We start from the raw sequence: 23,073 nt of genomic DNA, 5'->3' as shown, positions 1-23,073 counted from the left end.
GTGTAAAAGTGGAAATTATGTGACATTTTGGAAGTAGTTTTAGCAGCTAGTGGAACCAAGGGGTAAGGAGGGTTGGGTAATAAGAAGGCAGAGCCAAGTCATAATTTATATAAAGAACTTATTATAAAATATTGTGCAAAATTAGCTCAAAACATTGCAAAATTTACTAAAGTTATTAGCAGAATGTGAAGAAATTACTGCTGCGACCTCATGTTAAAACGTGTGTGTAGTGTTGAAGCGATATCATCTTTCATTAGGGCCAGGCTGTACTTTCATGTAATACCAGTGTGTACCACAAGACGGTGTAGTGAGTCAGTTTGATCTGCTTTTAACCAGAAATAGTGCTACTGTCTATGGGAGCTTCCTTACGGCTTTGATTTATTTATTTTTCTGCCATACACAAGTCAGAATTCTGGGTTATCTCAAAATTTTGACTTTTGAGAAAATAAGGCCAAAAAATGTTGGTTTTTGTCACAGTTCGCGAGGCGAGCCGTATGGAATTATTAAAGGACCCAAGATGCGGCACAACTGAGGTGAGGAAGCTTTATTGATGGAGCGTGCTCAAACAACAAAGGCGAGGGTGGCGAAAAACAGAACTGAGTAAAACCTAAACTGGGAAAACTAAGCATAGAAAACAAACCTGAAACCTAGAGACACACACAGAGATGCACGGAGACAACCGGAGACAACCAGAGACAACAGAGGGAGATACGCAGACGAACCAGCAATGCACACAAGAAAACACAGGGTTTAAATACACACAGGGCAATCAGGGAATGGGAAACAGGAGGGAGACACGGCTGGGAGTAATTGGACATAATGAGACAAGGGGAAGCGAAACTAGAAACACCAACGAGAGATGCAGACCTGCAAAATAAAACAGGAACTCACACATGCAAAGACACAGACTAAGGAACACGGACTTTAATCAGAGGAAAACACAGACAGAAATGGCTAAACATTAAACTGAGGAAGAACGGAACCAAAGTATATCACAACAATAGAAAACACAAAACGCTGGGTCAAAGACCCGGGATCATGACAGTTTTGTTGTTGTTTTGTTTTGTCTTAGTGTTTCGTGGGTCAAAAGGGATACTTCTTGTTCTTTCTTTTCACAATAAAAGACCAAATATATTCTGTTTTGGCACAAAAACATTCTATATGGCTAATTTTGTGATACACGAACCAACGGTTTATTAAAATAACTAAGATAAAAAATATCATTTTTATTTAATGTTATTTTGTTGGTACTGCAAAGGTTACACCAATCATATTTTCTATTAGTCTGTATGTCTGAAGAGACACTAATTAACAATAAAAAGTGTAGCTTTAATTCAACCTGATGGCAACCAAATCAAGGTTAGCACCACTTATATTTATATTTTAATTGACTGTGGTAAAGCACTTCCCCCACTGGGATTAATAATTGTTACAAGGTACGAAATATATATCAGCAACATTTTTCCAGCTCCACCTCAGGGGTCCCAGGTCGGAAAAGATGTACAGTCCCTCTTCAGCAGAAAACCAAATGAGCGCTGTGGTGTCGATACATCAGCAATCAGCTTGCAGTTTGTCCCTCCAAGTCACGTGATCTGAAAATAAACTCGCACTTCTACTATCAGAAGCTTTGAAACACCAAATGTGTGTAGAAATACACAAGGGTTCAAATCCCATCCTCGTCAAAGGCTCCTTCCACTCATGTCAGTGCACTTTGATCAGAGTTTGTGGCTGAGTTCAGCAACCACTGGTTGCCACGGGGTCACTAACCATTCTGCAGGGCTGATGTGTTTTTGCTGTCTACTTAGCAAGGGTAAAATGAAGCCAAAGCCATGTAGCACAATCAGAAATGTCACAGTTTAAGATTTAAGCTCATTTGGACTCTTTAATCTTCATCTGTGAAACAGAAACTTGTAAAAGGAAGTTTACGCTACTTACAAAACACACATAAACTTGTATGTTTAGGCCGTGCTGTTGATGATTGTCCTACAGAGTTATCAAAGCGTATTTTTGAGGTCTGGTTAGAGGTGTTTGGTTCTCACAGCAGGTTAGTAGTGCGCGGTTTTTGAGAAATCCAGACCTGTGGACTTCTTCTTTTCCTCACTTTACTGTAAAGTTTTCATGTGACTTAAATATGTCAGGGTTAGCAGGTCTTGGGTCCTTCAGTCGAGGCATCTTCTGATTGACAGGTGCAGGCACACCTTCATCTACGATAGAAGCAGCATGCACAGATTATTATTTTCTCACGTCTAAAAAAAACCAGAAGCTTTATCCATTTCCTGCCTTCTCTCCCTTCCTCCCCCCTTTCCCTTCGCTAGTTCAGCTGTCTGGTCAATGGGACCGGGGCAAGGAGCCAAGCATGTACAGCCAAACCTCCCCCCCCTTCCCTCTCCATCCTCTCCCATCCAGACGGCCTCCTGTTCAGCTGTGCCGCTCGCCGCAGGTTCCAGCCAGGTCAGATGTTCAACACAGGCGACAACATGTTCGCTCCTCACCGCTGTTTTGCCGCGCCTGCCTGTTAACGCTGGCCTGGCGGTACGAGCTCGGGAAAGGTACAATAAAGGGAATGATTTCGGTATAACAGCCCCAAATCCATTCCACTGGAGCTCAAACTAATGAAGTCCTGCTAATTAAACAGTCATTCAGCAGAGATTTTAAAGACTTCCAGTGTAGCTGCAGTCGGTCATGATGAAAATGTGTGGCTATGCATTGCATGTTTCAACATTTGCAACAGCTTTTTTAAAAAAATAGTAGTGCATTAAATGTCTGTTTTACCAATTTTTCTTTTCCTTTCACTTGTTGAATTTGTAATTCCTGCTCACACAATGTCACAATCTCAACTATATATATTGCAAATGTACATGTGTTCACTGGGAATCTAAACCTTTTGTATGATTTTGCCAGATTATTTGTGCTTGGGGAGCAATTTTTGAGGCCCTATAATCATGCACACCCACCTTAAATGACACCAAAAGCACCTCCCAGCTAGTAAAAAGAAAGTGGGAAAACATGCTGGAAGGGTGCTGGCCAAGGTTTCTCCTTCCTTTGCAGCACATGTTGTCTGTCTCTCATGCGCCGTGGTGGCCTGTGCTCTCTAGTCAAAGGTGCGGCTATGCTAGCCGCCCAGGTGCAGAGCAGATAGGGTTGCAGCGCATAAACGGCTAATTCCAGCACGGCTGTGGGAACGCCAGCTGCCCCCGTATTTCTCAAAATCTGAAATTGTTTTGGATTCACGCGCCAACAGAAGGACTCGACATGCAAGAGTGAAAGCAGCTCGTTTCCTGTGTCTTCCCACGTCAATAAAATAACTGCTCGGTACCGTGGCAAAACCCAACTTCTGTTCTCCAGCCTCCTCACCCCTCCTCCTCCTCCTCCCCTCCCTGCGTTTGATAGATGATACCGAATGTATTTGAGGCTTTACCACAGCAGAAGGACTCGAGCAGAAACTATGCATATGTTTGACCATTAAAGCCTCTCACAATATTGACTGTACTTCTCCAGGAAAGTCAAATGCTCTCGCTACATCTCTGCTTCGATGTATGCAACCTTTAAACCCTCCACACACTTGTTTCTGCAAATGAGCGCGCTCGCCGCTCGAGCCGTAACGAGCTGCGCTTTTCCGAACAGTCCAGGCAACCTTTAAACCTTTCCAAACTTGTCTTTGTTCTGCTTCTGCAGATCCTGCTTTTAGAGCTCATTTCCAAAACATGGTGGTGCTTTGAGAAACCCAAATCATCATTAGGTTTATCAGACACAGCAGATCAGGGTTAAAGAGCTCTTTTGTTTTGTTTTTTAAAAAGTTGTGGGGGAAAAAAAAGTCTAAATGAATACAGTTTGTATTGTAGTATTAGCTTGCAAAAAAATATGAGAAAAAAACTGCATTTTAAAAAAATGAACAAGCGGTGTTTTTCCATATTTTGTTATATTGAACTTTTATTAATAAAACATATTCAGTTTGAATATATTAAATTTCTTCTTACATTTATTTTATTATTTAACACCAATTACACATTTTATTCTTCTTTGTTATATTAATATTTTATTAATTTTACTAATTAATTATGACATTTTCAGAATTTATTTTCATGTATTAAAAATTATCAAAAAAAAGAAAACAAAGAAAAACAAAAGAAATTACAGTTTCAACAACTATGTAACAAGTATTACAGGACACATTGTATTAAAACAGTATATTTATAAATATATAATATTGTAAACTGTATTTATACAATATACCCCCCGTATTTATATAGTGAATCTTCTTTGATGTTTACAATGTATCTCTTTAAATTTACACAATGTATCTCGTTGTATTCATACAAATTATACTCTTGTATTTATACACTGTATAAATACAAGAGTATATTACACAACATTATTTTTTAATGAACCCCATTTGTTGTTGTTTAATCCCAGCAGATCACACAGAAGTGCAGCTAACTCAGCAGCACAACAGATCCGTCAACACTCTACGCTGTCGACGACACCGTGTGGCAGCAGGAACACAAACCGACTGTTGTCCTTCGTGTCTGCGGCAGCTTGTGAATTTTTGGTAGGCAGATGTTTTTTTTGTCGCACGGCCGTCAACCTGCGAGACGGGATGAAAAGGTTCAGACGCCGCCCGACCTGCAGAGGGGGGGGGACAAAGGGCTGCAAGGACAGACGGCTTGAACCGACTGGCCTTCGGGAAGATTTAAGCTATAGACGGATGGATGTGGACTGAGATCAGCAGAATGGCATCTGCTTTACACACCCACACACACATTACACACACGCACGCAGCTGAGATATTAGCATTCAGAGCAGAGCTGCAACCGAGCAGCTTTCTGTGTTTGTTCTGTTTTTAGCAGCTAAAGCACTTAACTTAAATTCTCCTTAACCTTTTCAACTTCTTTGACCCTTCAATAGATCCATTATTGCAGTCTTAAACTGTGCAGCAAATCTCATACTTGAAAACCTTTATCTGCTGTTTTAATAAAATTAGGCTGTTCCTAATCTCACCAAACAGTGGCTGAAAACAAAACTCGTCCGCCACCTTAAGCAGACTATTTTAGTCCTTTTGAACAGGAAGCACTTCTACATGTGGTAAATTTGTCCATGGAAAAAGAATCATATAATATAATAAAATACTGTATCTTACTACTGTGAGGCTGCGGTACCTTAGGCCTCGGGCACGTAGGCCTGGTCAGTGGCTCCCCAGCAACCACAGGTTGCTAAGAAGAAACATGTATTCCCCAAAAAGTTTGCCGTCAGTAGGTAAAGCTGGTTGCTGAGTTTGCTAGCAGACTGCCTCGGTCACCCACTGATGTTGAGTTCCAGCTTTGATACAAACATTCACTAACTTCTTGGCAAGTTATAGGGAAACTGTAAAAAATGTGACAATAATCAGAGGTGGAGACGGCGTGCCTTCAAAGTAAAAGTCTGAATTAAGCAGCTAACAAGTGTTCGCAGACAAGCCAGTGGCTTCTGTGCAAACTGTGCGTGATTGCTGCAATCCCCTTGGTATGTAGGCCTGTGTAAGTGTGGCCCAGACTGGCAGTTTTAAGATATTTTAGTACTATAAGCTGCTGCAATGGAACATAACTTTAACAGCTGATTTGAGGGTCTGCTGAACAGTTGGGGAATTGAAGACGTTCACAGGACATTAAAGTATAAAATTGTGAGATCGAGGGCACTTCTAGAGGTAAGTTGAGTCAGCGGTGTTCACTGTTCTACATCTACACATGGGGGGGGGGGGAGCACTTCAGGTGATAATTGCCCTTCCTTCCTCAACGTATAAATGAACTCTTCACTCGTTCTGCATTTTCTTTCCCACCAATTAGAGATGTCTGTGGTGGCAGAGCACCACATTGCACTCTTGGACCTTCGTCAACAGGGGGATGAGGCGATTCTGTGCTCGTGTGAAACGGTGCTGGCAGTATCTGCTGCTCGCATTCATTCCCATATAAACTCTTCTACTTTTTTTTTTTTTTTGCGGTTTCCTCCCCCAGCGATGCAGACAGCACAATGGTCTCACTGAGCGGTGACGATTAACACATAAAAGCGACACGGGGAATCTCGCTGCTAGATACTAGCGCACATGAGAGGGCAAAGCATTCATAGCATGCCAAGAAGTTCAGTGGGAGCCCCTTCTATCTGATTGGTGATCTTTTGTTTTGGCGTTGCCCTCGATTCGGGGGAACGTGCCCAATCAGATTATGGAGAGGGAGGCAGAGCGAGACGACAATCGCCGTTTTCTATTTACTCTGTCTATCTCCAAACGGCTTCACTTAACGCGGCCGCAGATAAGTCAAAGCGTCTCCATCCTGGTGCTTCAACGACCTCCTCCCCTACTTCCCTCAGACACTGAGGCTGGATTAAACTCAAACTTGAGCACAAGCAGACGATCATGTTTTAACCCCAAACTCCTCCAACCTGACAGGTAATCACAGGAAGCTGCTTAGTAAAGAACAAAAAATGAAGGCTCAGTGATTGAATCAACAAAATAAGAGCACATTTTGCAGGGGCTGGGATTGTGCACAAGCTGCTCCTTTTATTTTGGAGGAAGCTCACTCATATAAATGCGTCTTTCAGTTCGTATTTCCTACTTTAGCACTTGAAAAATGTGTGATTTTAGATAAAAACTGCCCTACGGAGGCAATTTAGCAGGTAACATGCCGGAGATTAAGTCTGTGAAGTCGCCAGAGTGAAAGTTAATGTGAGTTACGAACGGAAAATTAAACAAAAGAGAGATTTCTGCAGAACTTTACTTCACTAAAATTCACTTTGCATCCTTTTTTTTCCTTGTTAAAGGTTGAAAAGAACAAACTCTTGGATGTGGGGGCATGATCTCCTTTCTTGTGAATTTATAACACACTGATTCAATCTTGTTGGGTTTTTTTTACTCAAACTAAATACAACCAGAGTCTGCAGGGACCAAAATAATAAATTTAAACCACAAACCATCCTAAGACTGGTACTGAATCCTGGTGTAAGATGAAGTCAGAGATCTCTAAAACTGAGCTAACCCTCAGTAATTTATTTGACCTCGGGGGCAGCATGCAAAAAACCACCTACACTGGTCATAATGCAACTATAATGTCATGATTAGAGGTAAATATTAAAGCTTTATTTTCCCTTTAAAACTAGATTTTTCCTTGATTTTACATGACTGAACTCCTAAACACAGTCTGCTGCTAATTGGTGAATTCTTGAAATGTATGTTATTTAATTTGTTTTTCACATACAATTGATTTCTAATTATGTGCTCGACCTAAACCCAGCAGCAAAACATAAATAAACGCTGTTTTCTCTGTTTTCTGGAATTTTCCGTATCAGCAGCAGTCGTGGCAACCTCCCCGTCCTGACCCCGTCTCCCGTCAACGTTTCAATCCGAGTCTCAGCCCTGGTGTAAGCTCGACTTCAGGTAGGAGGCTAGTTTTTAAAAAAAAAATAAACTGGGGAGAGCAAACACGCTGCAATGTCACGTGTAAAAAAAAATATATAAATGACTTTGCATAAACACAGGCGGACATATGAGTGCATACTCTACATATGTATTTTAATGGTGATATAATGTGTGCGTATTATGCATGCAGATGACTCATAATCCAATATGTTAATAAATTAGTGTCACTGATTTGAATATTAAATGATGTTTTTAAATATATATGTGCAATTAGATGTAGCTTTTATGGATTATGTGCTTATAGTTTTGAATACGATGCGTTTTTGTACCTAAAAATACATTTAAAAAATAATAATTTGGAAATAAATATAGATGTTTTTTCATGGTAGATTTGCAGGTTTTGTAAATTAAGCATGTTTGATGTGTGAACTCAAAGCTTATAAAGTGTTAATCATTTATTTCTGATTAAAGACGACAGCAGTGGTTTTTCCTTGTTTTACATGGAGTTGTGCTTGTTTTGCTTTGTTTGACAGGTGGGTGTATAGTCCAAAGGTCTGAATGTGTATTTCCTGCATGTTTCCAGTGATGTTTTAGTCATTTTAGCTCATTGATTAGGTGTTTAAAGCCTCTGCTGATGAGTTAATGCACAATTAACTTAAAGAGTGACAAAAATGGGCTAAAAGGTTCAAATCTGAGAAGACAATCCAGGTGGAAATACTCAGCACTTCCTTCAAAATATTTTAAGGTTGTATAAAGTGAAATATAATCTGTGTAGAAGCACTGATTATCCCTGCGCCACTGAACAGGCAAAACTGACACAAAGTACCTGCTTTAATCTGACATTTTACAAAACTTTTGATGCGTTTTATTACTTTATTACTTTTTATTTTTATTACTACTAAGGTCACAGCTCCCCTTCAAAAATAAATAAAAGCTCAAATATTCCACCACTGAAGGGTTTTGTGGTAATTAAAGCTGCTTCCTCTCCTGCACTGCTTTGTATTTTGATGGTCTAACTGTACAATTAAGGTTTTTGGGGGGAAATTCAGCTCAGAGCAGACTTGGCTGTCAGGAAGAGTCTGTGTGTGTGTGTGTGTGTGTGTGTATGTGTGTGTGTGTGGAGGGGGGGGCAGCTACCTCAAGTGGGATTTATGAGGCAAAGCCCCCTGGTTGACGCTGCCACTGCTGGGAGGAGATCCAGACCGTACAGACTGACCGGCACGAGCGCAAAGAGGCAGCGTTTGGGTTTCTCACACCTGAAACGTCAGAAGCGAGTCCCTTTGTTTCCCCAGAGGCAGCATTCATGCATCATATAACCCCAAATTGCACTCGTATGCACCTCTAATGAGTGCGCATAAAAGAAAATACGAGAAAAAATAACAATTAGTAGTTGTTTCATGGCTGCTTTTATTGTGAAATTTCCCTGTAAAGCATCATTTATCACAATATTATATAACCCAAAGCTAAAGTTGGTATTCCTCACTTTAAAAATTGTTGTATTTATTGATAACTGCACCTCAGAAGTGGTCTATACTTTCCATGAAAATCAGCATAGAGCCACGTGCCTCTATCGTATGGGACGATAAACTTTTAGATAAAATAATATACATATCTCTGAGAAGGAAACACGTTCTATATTAAACCCTATTACTGTAAATATCCTTATGTACATTTATGAATATGGAAACGTGTTTGCAAGGCTGTGGATTTTCACTCAGATGATGACGAGAGTGAAATTTTGCGAGTCTGTGCTGGTGCATAATCGCTCTACCTCCTCCAACCAGTTCACGAGGCAGCAGCGAGGCTTCTTACTGGTTTTCAGCAGACGGCTTCGCATCACTACCACAATCCTCCTGGCTTCTCTCCATTGGCTCCCTGTATTGATTTGAACATTTCACTGATCACTTTTAAAGCACGTCCAGGTTTGGCTCCAAGCTACAGAGCAGCAATATTGACCCCAAGTGAACCAACTTGCAGCTTTAGAGCCTCAGGTGTGGCCCCAGGGGGCTTAAATCAGAAGGTGATCTCACCGAGGATGACCTCAACCTCCTTAAAATACATTTTTTATAAGCTTCCGATGTTGTCTTTTAGCAGGTTTTACCTTTTATTTATGTTTATATGTCTTGTTTATCTTTTGTTTTATTACCACTATTGCTTTTATTCTTCCTTGTTGTTGCTTTAACACAATCTTACCTTTTTGCCAATTTTAACAAATTCTTATAGACTTGCGTTTAAGTCATATGTGTTATGTTAGCAGCTTTTTTCCCCTCAAATGTCGTTTTACTTTTTACTGTTCTGTTGTTTCGCTTCTTTGAATGCTGCTATTATTTTTATTTATTTATTGTTGTTTCTTTAAAAAAAAATAGCTTTTTGTCTTTATTTATCTTTTCTTTAGCTTTGTTTTTAATTTGCAGAATTTTAGTTTTTTTTCCTTGTAAGTCTTTTTTTTTATTTTTTACTTTAACTGATTTTCTTGTTTTTTATTTGTACTTATGCTGCATACTTTTACCCTCGGCCATCATAAAACACATTTAGACATGTTTTGTCTGATGTTGTGTTTTAGGATCGAGTTTTTATAGTTTTAGTGTTTTTTTAAAGGTCTCTGACTGTTACTATGACTTGTGTTGACATTTTCTTTTACACTGATGTTATTGTCTTCTTGGCATTGCTTTAACTTAATCTTACCTCTTGCCTTCGTTAAACATATATTTTTTAACATGTTTTTATCTTTTAACATCTTCTTACTGTTTTTTTCTTTCTTAGTTGTCTTGTTTATTTTTTACTGCCACTATCATTTTGATTTTTTTAATCAATATTGATATTTATTTCATGTTTTCCCTCAACTTAATCTTCTCTTTTGCCATCTTTAAAGATATTTTTCAACAACGCCCTGGTTCTGTATTACAATGAAAGCTTGATGTGCCAGCGGTCACTGAAGAACTCTGATGTCGTTTCATTGCTACTGTAAAATGTGCAAAACAACAAAATCCACTCCACTGAGTGTGTCCAAACGTCTGACTGGCACTGTGTTTTTTTCCTTTTTTTTCAAATTTTGACTGTTTTATTGCTTCTGTTATTTTATTGGTATTTAATAAACACATTGAGATTTTTTTCTGGATGTTTTAATTTAATTTGCCATCTCAAAACTTTTGCAGACTTTCTGTGTGTCACTTTTCAATGCTTGTTATTTCTATTGTATTGGTATTTTTATTGACAGTTGTTTACATTTCGTCTAGTTTGTATTGATGACCTTATCCTTCTTCTGCTTGTCTCTCAAAGCACCTTAAAAACTATTTCTAAGGTGCTCAACAGCATTAATAAAGTCATTATCATAGTATTTAGTTATTATTTAAAAATAAAAAGATAATCCTTATAATAATAGGTCTTAATGGTGATAAAAAACACATCTTTTAAGGTTGGTGTTAGTTAATTTTTAGGTCACATATTATGAGCTCTGTTAAATTTCATCAAAATATTCCAAGTATTCACTGTTTAGCCCAGTTTTTCTTCCTCATCAAGACAGAAAAAGCTTTGATATTTAATTTATACCATCGTCGGACACTAAAAATCCTCCACGGGTGAAATTATTTAAGAGTTGGAAGGACTGTAAAGCTACAGAATAACAGTGACGCTGTGTATTCAGTCATATCCGTGTTTAAAATCTAATCAAAAATCCCGGTTTCTTATGTTTTTATCCCGCTGTGGTGCTCGAGGAGGCACCTTTATGTGTGATTTTTTTTTTATAGGGAGTCAACATGTGTCAGTTTAATCTTAAACAGCAGAGAGTGCGAGCAGCGTTTGGAGGCTGAGCAGCCACGGTGAGAGACGTTTTTTAAACTGTAGGGTGCAGCAGTCGTCTTTCAAACAGGACGAGCCAGAGCTGAGGAGAGAGCTGGAGGTTGGAGGAGGCAGAGCAGACCGAGGAGGCCCGAACACAAGATCCACAAACGCTCCGGAGTGAAGAAGAGGAGGAGGAGAGAAAGAAGGAGGGTCGGAGGGGGGGGGGTGATGTGTAATTACAGACTACATACCAACACCCCGTTGTAATTTACATTACTTGATGTCATGGAAAAATATTAGATGAAGATTGTTTTTATCCACAGTCAGCAACAGGATGAAGGGAATTCTCACACACACACACAGAAACATACACATACATATCTCACAAGCCACTTGACCGCTTAAGTTGCAATGATTATGCCATTAACTGACATGAACCTTCAGCCAATTCTCAGCGTCACGCACAGCCAGCCAATCACGAGCGGGGAGACGGACAATTCTGAATGAAACCGGGACAAGAAATCCTGTTTTAATTTACCCATATCTGCAGTCAGCATCCATGTGGAGACTTTCAGCCAGTCCTCGTGGTCTTATTACCATAAAATAAGCAAAAATAGGTGTTGGGATGTATGTAACCGCTTCATATGGCTTCAATTTTGCTTGTGTGCTCAGTAATTCCCCAGATCTGTCATTACACGAGGGTGGGGAAAGCGCTAAGGTTTGACCACACTATTGCTGCGAATTCCTCAGAGCAGATTATTGAAATATTTCAGGGTTAAAGGTAGTGCAGCAGGAACTTTACTAGCACTGGTTTGCTTCACTGTTTAATTTATTAAATATCTAAAAAAAAAAAAATGCAAAAAAAGGTGTAAAGTGATTTGTTTAAAATGCATGTTTCATAAAATTTGCAATTCATAGTGCAAAAAAACAGAATTATTCCTAAATAATCAACTAAAATAAACCAGAATCATTACATTTCTCATCTTTCTGTAAGTTAATTAAATCACTTAATCAATTAATCATTTCAGCACCAGTTAGATGATATACAAAGAGTTCTCTTTCCTTTTGTCTTCAGTTTTTTCATATTCAAATTGATCTGAAGACTCTACATCAAGCATATTTTTTGGGGTTACTGTGAATTAATCAAACTTGCATTTCTAACCGATTGTTTTTCCGAGGAGAATAAACGAAAACTGTATGAAAGTAATCGCATTCCACGGCTCTGTCACTATTTCAGAGGATTACATGCCTGCTTACAATTACATGCAGGTAGTCACTAATCTGTGCAGATTTGTTCAGAAAGAGGCGCACTCACACAGCCAGGCAAGGCTCGCAAGGTGGAGAAGGTACAGGAGTCAGCCTTTCCAGTAAGGTAAACAATCGGTTCAAATTAGCAAAGGTGCAAAGTTTAAGTGGGCTCGAGGGAAAGTCTGTGTCAAATATTGGAGCTGAAGCTGTTCGAGCATCTGCTGCCGCACAGAGGTGAAGCGTCCAGATTGTTAAAGCTGAAAGCATGCAGGCGGAAATCTGCAACGCACAGACCATCCTCAGTGTTGTTGAAATGCAAAGTCACACTGACACTGATTCACACAGTTACCCCTGGCATGCTTCAGCCCATAAAACAACTCCTTTTTTGCTACCACTGACAGCTGTGTACGGAAGTCCAAAAGTGACGAGAGAAATTTATTTGACAATTATTTAAACCTGATTTATAAAGAAAAAGCAACAACAACATTAAAGGCCTCCTTTTTTAGCTTTTCACACAAGGTCTATTTGTGGTTTTAAATTCCTCAAAAAGAGGTTTAATTTGAAAATGCAAATCAGTGAGTGAGCAATTTAACACTGAATGCTGGGTTATTTGACTCTATTGTTACATTTGGACTTTTTAAAAAATATAATTAAATACACTTTTTTTCTCTTTAAAAGATGCTATTGAAAATAGTGGGGTGCAATACTGCAAATTTTGGTATCGTACTGATACCTACACCGATACTTTTAACCTATAAAAGTTGCTTATGTAGGGGAGAGCAGTGTGTCGTGATTTATGAGATGAGTTATCATCAATTTTCTAATTCTGAACACATTTTAATGACCACTAAATCACTGTGATTTTTACTTTACACAATAATTAGTTAACACAACAAAAACACACCTTTCAGCTTTTCATGTATTTAGAAACTGAGTTTTTTGGGGAGCTGGAATGTAAATGTGTTTGTCTCTAAAACACTTTGAGGTACCTTCTGCTGCAAACGTGCTACAGGCTATAAACAAAATAGACCTGACAGAAGAAATAAAATAAAATAATGTATTTAACACAACTCAGTGTGCTACATACTGAACTTAGAGGATAGAAACAAAGTACTGACCCTATTGTGCTAGTATTGATCCAAAGCCAATACTAGTGTTGGTATCGATACTATTGATATTTGGATCTGCCCACCTTAAATTTAAAATATAGTTCTCTGGATTGTGTTTCTTGTTGTTGCTGTTATTGCTAGAGTGCGGTCCAAAAAAAGGAAGAAGTAGTCACCACAGTGGGTAGCTCTACATGTTTGATTTGGCAGAGTGTTTACAGCGGATGGCTTCAAATAAAAGGAAGATAACGTGCAGCAATGGTGCCTAAGGTGCCTTGCTATAGACTCCAAACTGAGAATGCTTAAAAAACTTGAGTTAACAGTCGATCATCAAGTGTCACAACACAAAGTTTGTGAAATTTTAACTGCTAAAAGCATGAAACTCACAGCCCATTCAGGTTGCAGAGGAAGTCCAGCTCCTCCAGGATGGGACATCCATCCAAGAAGGTTTGCTGTGTTTTCCAGCACAGTCACCAGAGCATGGAGGAGATACCAGGAGACCGGTAGTTACTGTAGGAAACCTGGACAGGGCGGTAGAAGGACATCAACCAATAATCAGGACCAGTATCTGCTCCTTTGTGCAAGGAGGAATAGGATGAGGACTGCCAGAGCTACAAAACAACCTGGTGTGAATGTGCCTGACCAAACAGACTTTGTGAAGGTGGCCTGCGGCCCTACGTCCTCTAGTGGACCTCGTGCTCACTGCCCAGCACTGGGGAGCTCATATATATGAAGCCCATATATAGAAGTCCAGCAGTGACAAGAGAACAAATTATATTGAAACTGCTAACACAAGTTGAATTTGGTATGGTAAATTCCTAATAGGTAATGACTTACATAAATGCAACAAGAAAATATATGATTTTTTTTGTATTAGCATTTGAATAGCTCAATTCAAATACATTTTGGCAGTTTGATGCAGAATTCTCGATTTATGGATTTTATTATTTATTATTATGTTTTAAAAAAAATAAATATGTACATCTTGGGATTGTTTTTTGGTTGTATAGATGGAGGACGGTGGAACGATGGAGAAAAGACATCTGGAAATGTATCCATATTTTGTAAATGTCATGTTTCCTTTAAGAGCAAAACAAGCTCCACTTGCAACCAGCACAGCTCATTATATATGCTTCTAATAATAGAAATGCAAATTAAGCTACATAAATAAATACTGCTTAAACTACCTACAGTTTCTGGCCCAAATAATGTTTATTTACATCACATTTTTCACCTTTTATCTGTTTTACTGCATTTTTAAAACTGGCACCTTCAATTTTAAAAAGCAGCAAAAAGATATACATAAAAGGAATAATGTCTACTTGCCATATATCACACATGCACATACGGGAAATGAAATTTCTATTTGATTGAACACTTTCAATTTAAAGCCACCCCTGACTTCCGTAGCCAAAGGCCAGCGCTGCATATGAGAGCATCCCAGTCGGCACTCACCTTTTCATCTCCTCCCTGCTGAGACAGCACCTGAGGGAGACAAAAGGTAGTCTCTTTAAGCACATAAGCGCTAAATGACGCCGACACAGCGGCTGTCACATGAAGAAGACACATTAGTAAATAACAGCGGGTTGATAACGGTGAAAATGCACCATCAAATGTACTTCATAATGCTTTACAGCTGCCATTCGCTGACATTTATATATCACTTTTTAGTGGTGGTCCAATGAAACCGCGGCTTTGAAATAAAGTCAGCCATGATTCATGTCTCTGCTGTGTCAGTCTTACATTAATATTATGACCATATCCATCATGTCGGCCATCTATAATGAACAGATGCTGTAAAACACAATTTGGCACGACAAGAGGGAGAGGTGGAGGAAGAGTGTTTCACTCATGGCAGCGTGCTGCCTTTCAGACGGGCAGTGGAGCTCCGAGCGGCACAGATCTACAGCGAGGAGTCACTTTTTCCTATTTTATGTGTCCAAAGCTGACTGCAAGGTGAGTTACAGAGGAGGTGAAGACGTAGGACAAGAGCATCAGTGTGCTACGCGCTGAGGCTTTGATGGCTTGTAGGTCAAATCACATCCAAGGAAAACTAGCTCAACTTGGCTGAACATCAGCGGGTACGTAATCAGGTGGTTGCCAAACTTTGTGCGCTGCACTCATAATTTCGTCACCTCACCACAGGTTGTAGCTGTGAGCTGTTTTGTGCTGTTTTCATTTGAGGCTGGAAAGGTGGAAAATACTCAAAGAGAAATGCTCGGAGAAGGAAAAAGACAAATGAAGAAAATTAGCAGAAGAATGCACTGTTTGCTTGTGAGTCACGTCAAAATCATCAGTTTCAAAAGCAGCTGAATGACTTTATTTCCTGATGAAACAAGTCCTACCTACTCCACGTGTTTAATCAGGCTCGGTTTTGATCTGCAAATAACCAAAACCACACTTTCTTTGAAGACAATGCATCCTGCATTCCTGTCTTTGGGTTTTTCTCCGTTTGCAAGATGCAGATATGAGGGAAAATAATCTCTTAGCTAAACATCCCGTAGCACCCCAGATGAATCCCAATCTAATGCTTGCAAGCACCTGGCGTAGGTTACATATAATTTATATAAAGTCAGAAAAAAAGGCGACTTAGGCATCTAAAAAAAAGTCCAGTTTTTCAATGTTACATTAAAACCACGCTTGTTGAAAGAGTCAGTTCAAATTTCAGTTCCTCAGATTTACCCTAAAAAGCCTTGAGTAGGTACTGACCAAGGTACTGTGCTGCCTCCAAAAAGTGATGTTCAATGTCCAACTTTACAACAGAAGCCACTGCCAGACCCACGCCTCCTTAAACGGTTAGGGTTACGTCAAGAAGGGCATCTGGCATAAAATCTTTTGCCAAATCAAACATGCAGATCATCAAGAACAAGTCATGGACGAGGTGTGAGGTAGAAATGACTACTGGGCTCAAGATGAGGGTGGGATTAGATCAGAGGTTGTCTCTGAGCCCCTTCTTGATTGTAATGGTGATGGATAGGCTGACAGATGAGGTCGGGCAGTAGTCAGGCAGTAGTCTCTGTAGATTAATTATGTTTGCAGATGACATGGTGATCTGTAGTGAGTGTAGGAAACAGGTGGGGAAGAGCCTGGAGAGGTGTAGGCTTGCCTTGAATAGAAGGCAAATGGAAGTCAGTAGAGACAGAATAAATGTGAATGTGTGAATGACAAGGTGACAGGTGTAGGTAGACGAGTTTAAATATCAGGGTCAACTATTGAAAGCAATGGACAAAGCACAAGAGAGGTGAAGAAGAATGTGTAGGCAGGGTGGAGCGGGTGAAGATAAACCAGGCTAGGGGGCAGAAGGAGGAGATGCTGGCTGTTAGTCAACCCCAACAGCGAAAGATAATTACTCATTTGGAACACTCTTAGTTACACGCCACATGACAGAAAGAGCAACTAGTGACATGGTTAAATATTGTTTAGCAACTGATTCAAAAACTGCTGTTGCCAACGTGTGTCAATAGATTCACACCTCAAACTATGTAGTCCGTCATCAGTGACTTTCATTTTGTTTGCACTATGAAATGCTGCTGCTTGCAGACTGCATTTCCCGATAAAACGGTGCTCAGTAATATCATTATCCCCTTCAAATATCACTATTTTACCATTTCCCATTATCCTTATGCAATTTTCTATTAGCAGACTGTTCATTATGTCTGCACTCTAGTTTTGGTTATCTGTTTATTTATACAAGAACTAGCACTCATTAGCACTGTAGCTGTGTCCAAATTCAGAGGCTGTATCCTCCTGAGGCCGCATTTGTAGGCCGATTACGTAACAGCCATGCGACAAAGGCTTTCCAAATTCGTAGACTCCTCCAAATGCGTCCTCCTTTTCCTCAGATTTGAAGGATGGGTCGGGTGTGTCCTTCGTGGCCCAACCTATCCCAAAATTCATTGCGCAGCCCAGCCAATTCCAGTTTCCAACAATTGCGGCAGCTACTTAGTTTTAATATTACTCATATTACTCTTTCTGGGTCACAAAAGAAACTTTTAAGATATTTTCAGGCGGGAATGTAGCTGTGTAAACTTCAAATATCTGCTCGATTTATCAAGACATCACTTATTTCCAAACGTGCGCCGATGTTTTCGGAGACATCTGACGTAGCTTGCTAGTTAACTTGCTAACTAAGCTAGCTAGCATTATCTGATAGCTTAGAACGCCAACATCTCATTCAAATATGAACACTTATGGCTCCAAAACAAGATGGTGCAGCCAAAATGTCCAATTTGAAACTGCAATTTGAAGAGTCCAAAGCCCAGCGGGTTGCTATGACCATCTTTTATATACAGTCTATGGTTCAGAAGTAAGACTGGAACAATTTGGTTACATGCAGCTTGACCACAGTGACTGTACCTCAGTGTAACATGAAACCATGCTACATATCTAAAAATGTTAATTTAATCTTGTATTTACAAGACCGATATGATTCACGCCACAACTGACATCAAAAACACTCCATATCCTGCACTATATTTGAGCAGCAGTGTGCGTTTCTGTGGCTGGACCACATGCAATGGACGTAGGTGCCTGCTGTCATCTTACACTGCAGGCAGAGACAGAGAGAGATGCATTTTCATGTCTTCAACTGTGTGTAGTCAGTGCGGAAATATTTCTCTGTGCTGCTGCTCAAACAGATTCTTTTAGCATTTTGCCAGATTTCATGCCACGTCTCAGCTGTGATTTCTACACTGAGATCGTTCTCCTGCATCTGTTTGGTAGCCTTTGTAATAACGCAGGTGGTGGCAATCAGAGCAGAGTCCTAATATTTCAAAGAGACATGGCTGTTTGTGTGCATTTGCGCTTCTGGGAATGGCCAATAAAGCTCAACTGGGCTTCTAAAAATGAAGTGTGAGTTAAAGCAGAGTCTGCTTCAGATGGATGAGAGATGATTGGATGAGCCATTTTATTCTGCTGTAGGAAACTGAATGGTACCGACTGATGTGTGCACTTCTGAATTAATTATGAGCAGGGGCGTCTCCAGAATCTCTAAAATCAGGTGGCATAAAAGGGGGGGGGGGGAATGAAAATTGCTCTGTATCGGTAACTGTTCTACAGTGGTGATGCAAGTATTTAGACTCTTTGCTAAAACAAAAGTCACAGTCCTAATTCACTGAATTACAGTTGTAGCATTAGAAAATTAGTAGAAAATCCCAATGTCTGGTCCAAATTCTCCCAAAAGTGTTAATGAGTTAATTAAATAAATTTAATAAAATCAATTAAATAAAATCAAGCACAAAAAATGGCTTTTGACTTGAAGTTATCGCGCCCAGAAAGGTTTCTCGTGTCTACTTTTAACCCGGAAAACTGTTTGCGTCTTAAAAGTATTTCCTAAATGTCGTTTTCCCGGCTTTGTTCGCCGACGGTGAATATTTCTCCCCTCTTGCTCTTTTGCTTCCATTTCCCCCCGTTGAAAATTACACACAGCCTTGTTTGTATGCAAAGATACCCCCCCACCTTTTCCTTTTCGCTTAGGGAAATTTTTATTTGTACGCCGTCTTTCCCGCTAATGCAACAAATGAGAAACGGCGATCCGGGCCTCAGGAAATGCTCGGGCCCAGCAACTGGCACTGTTGATGTTTGAGCATAAGCCTCTCCTTTAAAAAAGCGTGTTGATTCTCCATACCCCAATATTGACCAACCGTCTCTGTTTGATGTATGCATGCCCCCCCCCCCCAAACCCTCCTGCCACAAATACACACACATTCATTAACACCCCCCCTCCCAACTCCGCTTCCATGCAAACCCAATGTTTGGGCTTAACTTGTTAGTTATGCTTCTGGAATAGCTGTCGATGCCCCGAGATATTAGTGCACGATATTCTGCTGTGATGGACCTGACTGACTGTCTGTCTGTCTGTATGTCGGAGGGTGATGGGTGCAATGCAGCATCTCGCAGCACAGACTCTGTCATGTTCACGTGTGTTTGCACAGGAAAGAATGAGGTGAAAGCATGTCTGCAAAAAACCCAGACTTTTTCTCATGAAAAAGACAGATTGGATTTGTCGTTTATCAAGTGCAAGACTTTAAATTAGAGCACACACACTCTGCTGAGCTTGGTTAATTTCACGTTTGGATATGAATACTAAATCTCTGTTTGCCGTCCCCGAACTTTTTTTTTGGACACACACACACACACACACACACACACACACACACACACACACACACACACACACACACACACACACACACACTGGGTTATGCAGTCAATCAGATTTCCTTAATTGGCTTTGATTTGACTGGCGAAAAGGTTGTTTCACCTAAATTAAATCAAAAAAGACCTCAATTTCCTGTAATATAATATAAAACTGCTGTTAGCGATGAAAATAATGCTTTAAAAATCCAACCATATGCTCTTGTTTCTGAGAATAACCCACGCTTTTTTCCCTCTGATGTAACTCATGCACGGTTAGATATTACTACAGGCAACTATCAAATCAGATCGCAAGTTATCAGCCCACTGAATGACTGTTATCAAATCCACATTTAGAGGTTTGAATTGTGAATTAATCCATTCAGTTCTCGACTGGGTACACAAAGAGTTTGAGACAAATTTGTTATGTCTACTTTACTGCGGTTCTCTCATTTTCGCAAGCTGTTTGGTTTGATCTAAGCACCAAAAACACTTACTGTAGGTCACAGGTTGGATGAAAATACACACTTTGACAACATGAGGCACATCTGGCTTACAACAACAATAACCCTCTGAGATTACACTGTGACACAGCTACATAATCGCTCTGTTTTTTGTTTTTTGGTGGTCATTTTCACACCTTTTTCAGACATCTGAGACCTGAAATCACTCTGATTGCCGTTAACCTGCTGGCTCCTTGAGATGGTTGCTTTGAAGATGGGGACCGGGTCTGCAACCACTCGGTCAGCTGCAATCTTCAAAGGAACTTTTGGGCTAAGAGAGCAATAAGATGGAGTCTGTCTGCTGAATGTGGTCAAGTTGACAGTTGCATGCAATTGCTAAATAAAAGAAAATCGAAACCTTTCCCTATCAGACCTGAAGCACAAACAGGTCAGGAAATTTCAGTAATAACGCTCCAAAAGGTATCAATACCTCAAAAGTGGTGCAGAGGTCCAGTTCAGGGGGTCTAATTAGGAGACATGAGGCCCACTGGATACCAGTCTCCCCACAGTTCCAGTATCACGATGGATGACTTTGTTTTTTAATGACCCACCCAAGAGTTTCCACATGGAGTAAAACTACACATTAAAGCCAAAAACATTTTTTATAGCAGGTTGCAAATGTGTTAATTTCTGCCGTTAAAGTCACACATTTTAACATGAAAGTCTATGGAGATTGACTCCCCTTTGAAGGATGCCTCAAGTGGCCACTAGAGGACCTGCAGTTTTTGGTACTTCTTAATTTTCCTCTGTAAGACGTTCCCGCTTGAACCCAGACTGATTCTCCCGTTATTGTCCAGAACTGATGTGCAAAAACCTGCAGTAAGTGTAATGGATTATAACAGCCTACCGCGCCTGCCAGAAAATAGAGGAGGGCGCCCCAAACCAACCAATAACTGCCATTCAATGGGCTAACAAACCCTGAAACCAGCCAAAAGACACATAATGCACAAGGGAACATAATAAAGTGCTTAATTAATGCTTGACATTTAGGTTTTTGTGATGGTATAACTGAGTCAAAGAGGTGAAATTAGCACCTGCTCCACCACATAAAGTTTATGCAGAGTGAAAACGGTGCAAAATCTCACTCAAGCGAGCATGCTCTGTGCTCCTCTGGTGGGACAGACTGCTCATATTAAGACTGGAATATCAACACAGCAGATAGGTATCTCCTTCAGATCGAAGATAATCCCTGCTGGGACCGTGCACCACGATACAGAGAGCTGCTGCGAAGTTATCTCACCAGGAAAATATCCCTGTTTACCAAAGTGGCTGAACAGTGTAAACCTAATTACTCTGAACTAGGTCAGAAATGTGCTACTGAGTAAAGAGTAATCAAACTGAATATTTAATGGTGTATACTTCCACAAAATCCCCCACCTCCCCCCAAAAACCACACTGATTGTACCCTGTCTGTTTTTTACCTTTGCCTAAACCCTCAGACTTCCTGTCTGTCTGTAATTTGTTAATCAAATCACCTGATGAGACTTCTGCAGTCTGGTTGTGATAAAGAAGGGAAGAAGAAGAGGCGGGGGGTGGGGGGTGGGGGTGTTCTAATAATAGATCACTAGACTTGTGGCCGGCAGATGACAGGAAGAGAGGCCTGTCATGAGGAATGCCTTTGTTATTTTCCATCCAGGGAGGAAATGAATTTCTTGTGATTCTTCAGAAACGCTGCCCGCGGGTGCAGGCATCGCCGCTTCGATGCTCTGGGAAAGAGAGAGAGCAGGAGAGTCCGTGATGATGTGATGATGAGATGATGAGTGCTTTTCTTTAAAAAGAGGGTTGGATGAGGACGGGCTCACTTTTAAAGGGTTCTGGAGATGGAGGGAGGCCCGTCCCTGTCTGTTCGCGAAGTCCAAGAACGTATTGTGTCGTCATTTGATGTTCCCCCATTGGAGAGCGATGAAGAACTCCCATCGGCTTGCTTTGAATGCATCCCTCGATGCAACAACTTCCACTGTGGAATCGGTCTCTGATGCGCACAGCCAACGCTAGAAGGATTTTCAGTGTAGTTTAAAGGTTTACTTGAGCTCAAATGGGCCGAACTGACCCTTTAAATCTCTGCGATGTGAAGTTTTTGATGAACTCGCAGCCTTTAAAAACAATCACTCCACTCCATTTGTCCTTTCTAGTAAACCATTGTTGCTTGATGCACTCCGCTTTCATCGGTGTTGAGATCTCTCAGTTGTAAATGCAGCAGGGTGGGGCTGCTCACACCGGAATTACAAAGTCGATTACCATGATAATAAAATGTGTCCACTCGGTAAAGAGACCATGTGGTCTATGAAAGGACGGCCAGTTCCGCCAGCTCTTATTGGTGTAGTCTGGTTTGGCTGCAGTTCCCCTTGTTCTTGGAACCAGTATCAAATGGCACATGAACACTATAATCGGAGCAATTTTCCAAACATCTTCAACTTCCACCGCACAGAAACGGATCCAGGAGTGCGGCAACAAAACCGGGCCTTATGTCAACTTCTGATTCCAAAACGTTAATGATCTAGATCAAAAGGAGCTTCAGAGACGAGTCGCTTTTGTGTTTCCCGAGTCCTTTTCAAACGTTGCCTTTGAAGGTTGAATACATGCCCAGAAAATGGTTTGATTAAACAGGTATGTGGGATGGTTAAACATATTGAAGACACTAATTACTACTGAACGCTCTGTGGTGTGGGGCGCTGGATGAGGATGTGGAGGAAAGGCCGCTGGGCTCAGGCAGAAAGTGTTTTCTTTTTTTGGTTTTTAAAAATCTGAGCAGATCCAACAAACACAATCTAGATTATTTCATAAGAAATTAATGTCATCTGCCTTATTTTCATCAAGGATGGGGAGTCTTTTCTCCCCTGCAGCCACTGTCAGGGAGAACCACATCCAGTTTAAAGCTTATTTTACTTTGAATTAATGCATTTTTATGGCTTTCAGC

At 40.4% G+C, this 23,073-nt stretch overlaps 1 long non-coding RNA gene across 1 annotated transcript; it reads right to left on the bottom strand.

Moving 5' to 3' along the window:
• Window positions 1-4,381: 4,381 nt before the first annotated feature.
• LOC134621440 (uncharacterized) lies at window positions 4,382-15,053 on the bottom strand. Its single transcript, XR_010092204.1, has 3 exons — window positions 14,974-15,053; window positions 13,906-14,039; window positions 4,382-4,585 (listed from the first exon to the last, which is right to left on the bottom strand). It is a non-coding gene; the product is annotated as an uncharacterized LOC134621440 (long non-coding RNA).
• Window positions 15,054-23,073: the final 8,020 nt, after the last annotated feature.

This window comes from Pelmatolapia mariae, linkage group LG23 (assembly GCF_036321145.2).
Source record: "Pelmatolapia mariae isolate MD_Pm_ZW linkage group LG23, Pm_UMD_F_2, whole genome shotgun sequence".
In the NCBI taxonomy this organism is placed as follows: Eukaryota; Metazoa; Chordata; class Actinopteri; order Cichliformes; family Cichlidae; genus Pelmatolapia; species Pelmatolapia mariae.
The sequence above is the reverse complement of the archived record's forward strand: the minus strand, read 5'-3'. Positions and strand labels throughout refer to the sequence as shown.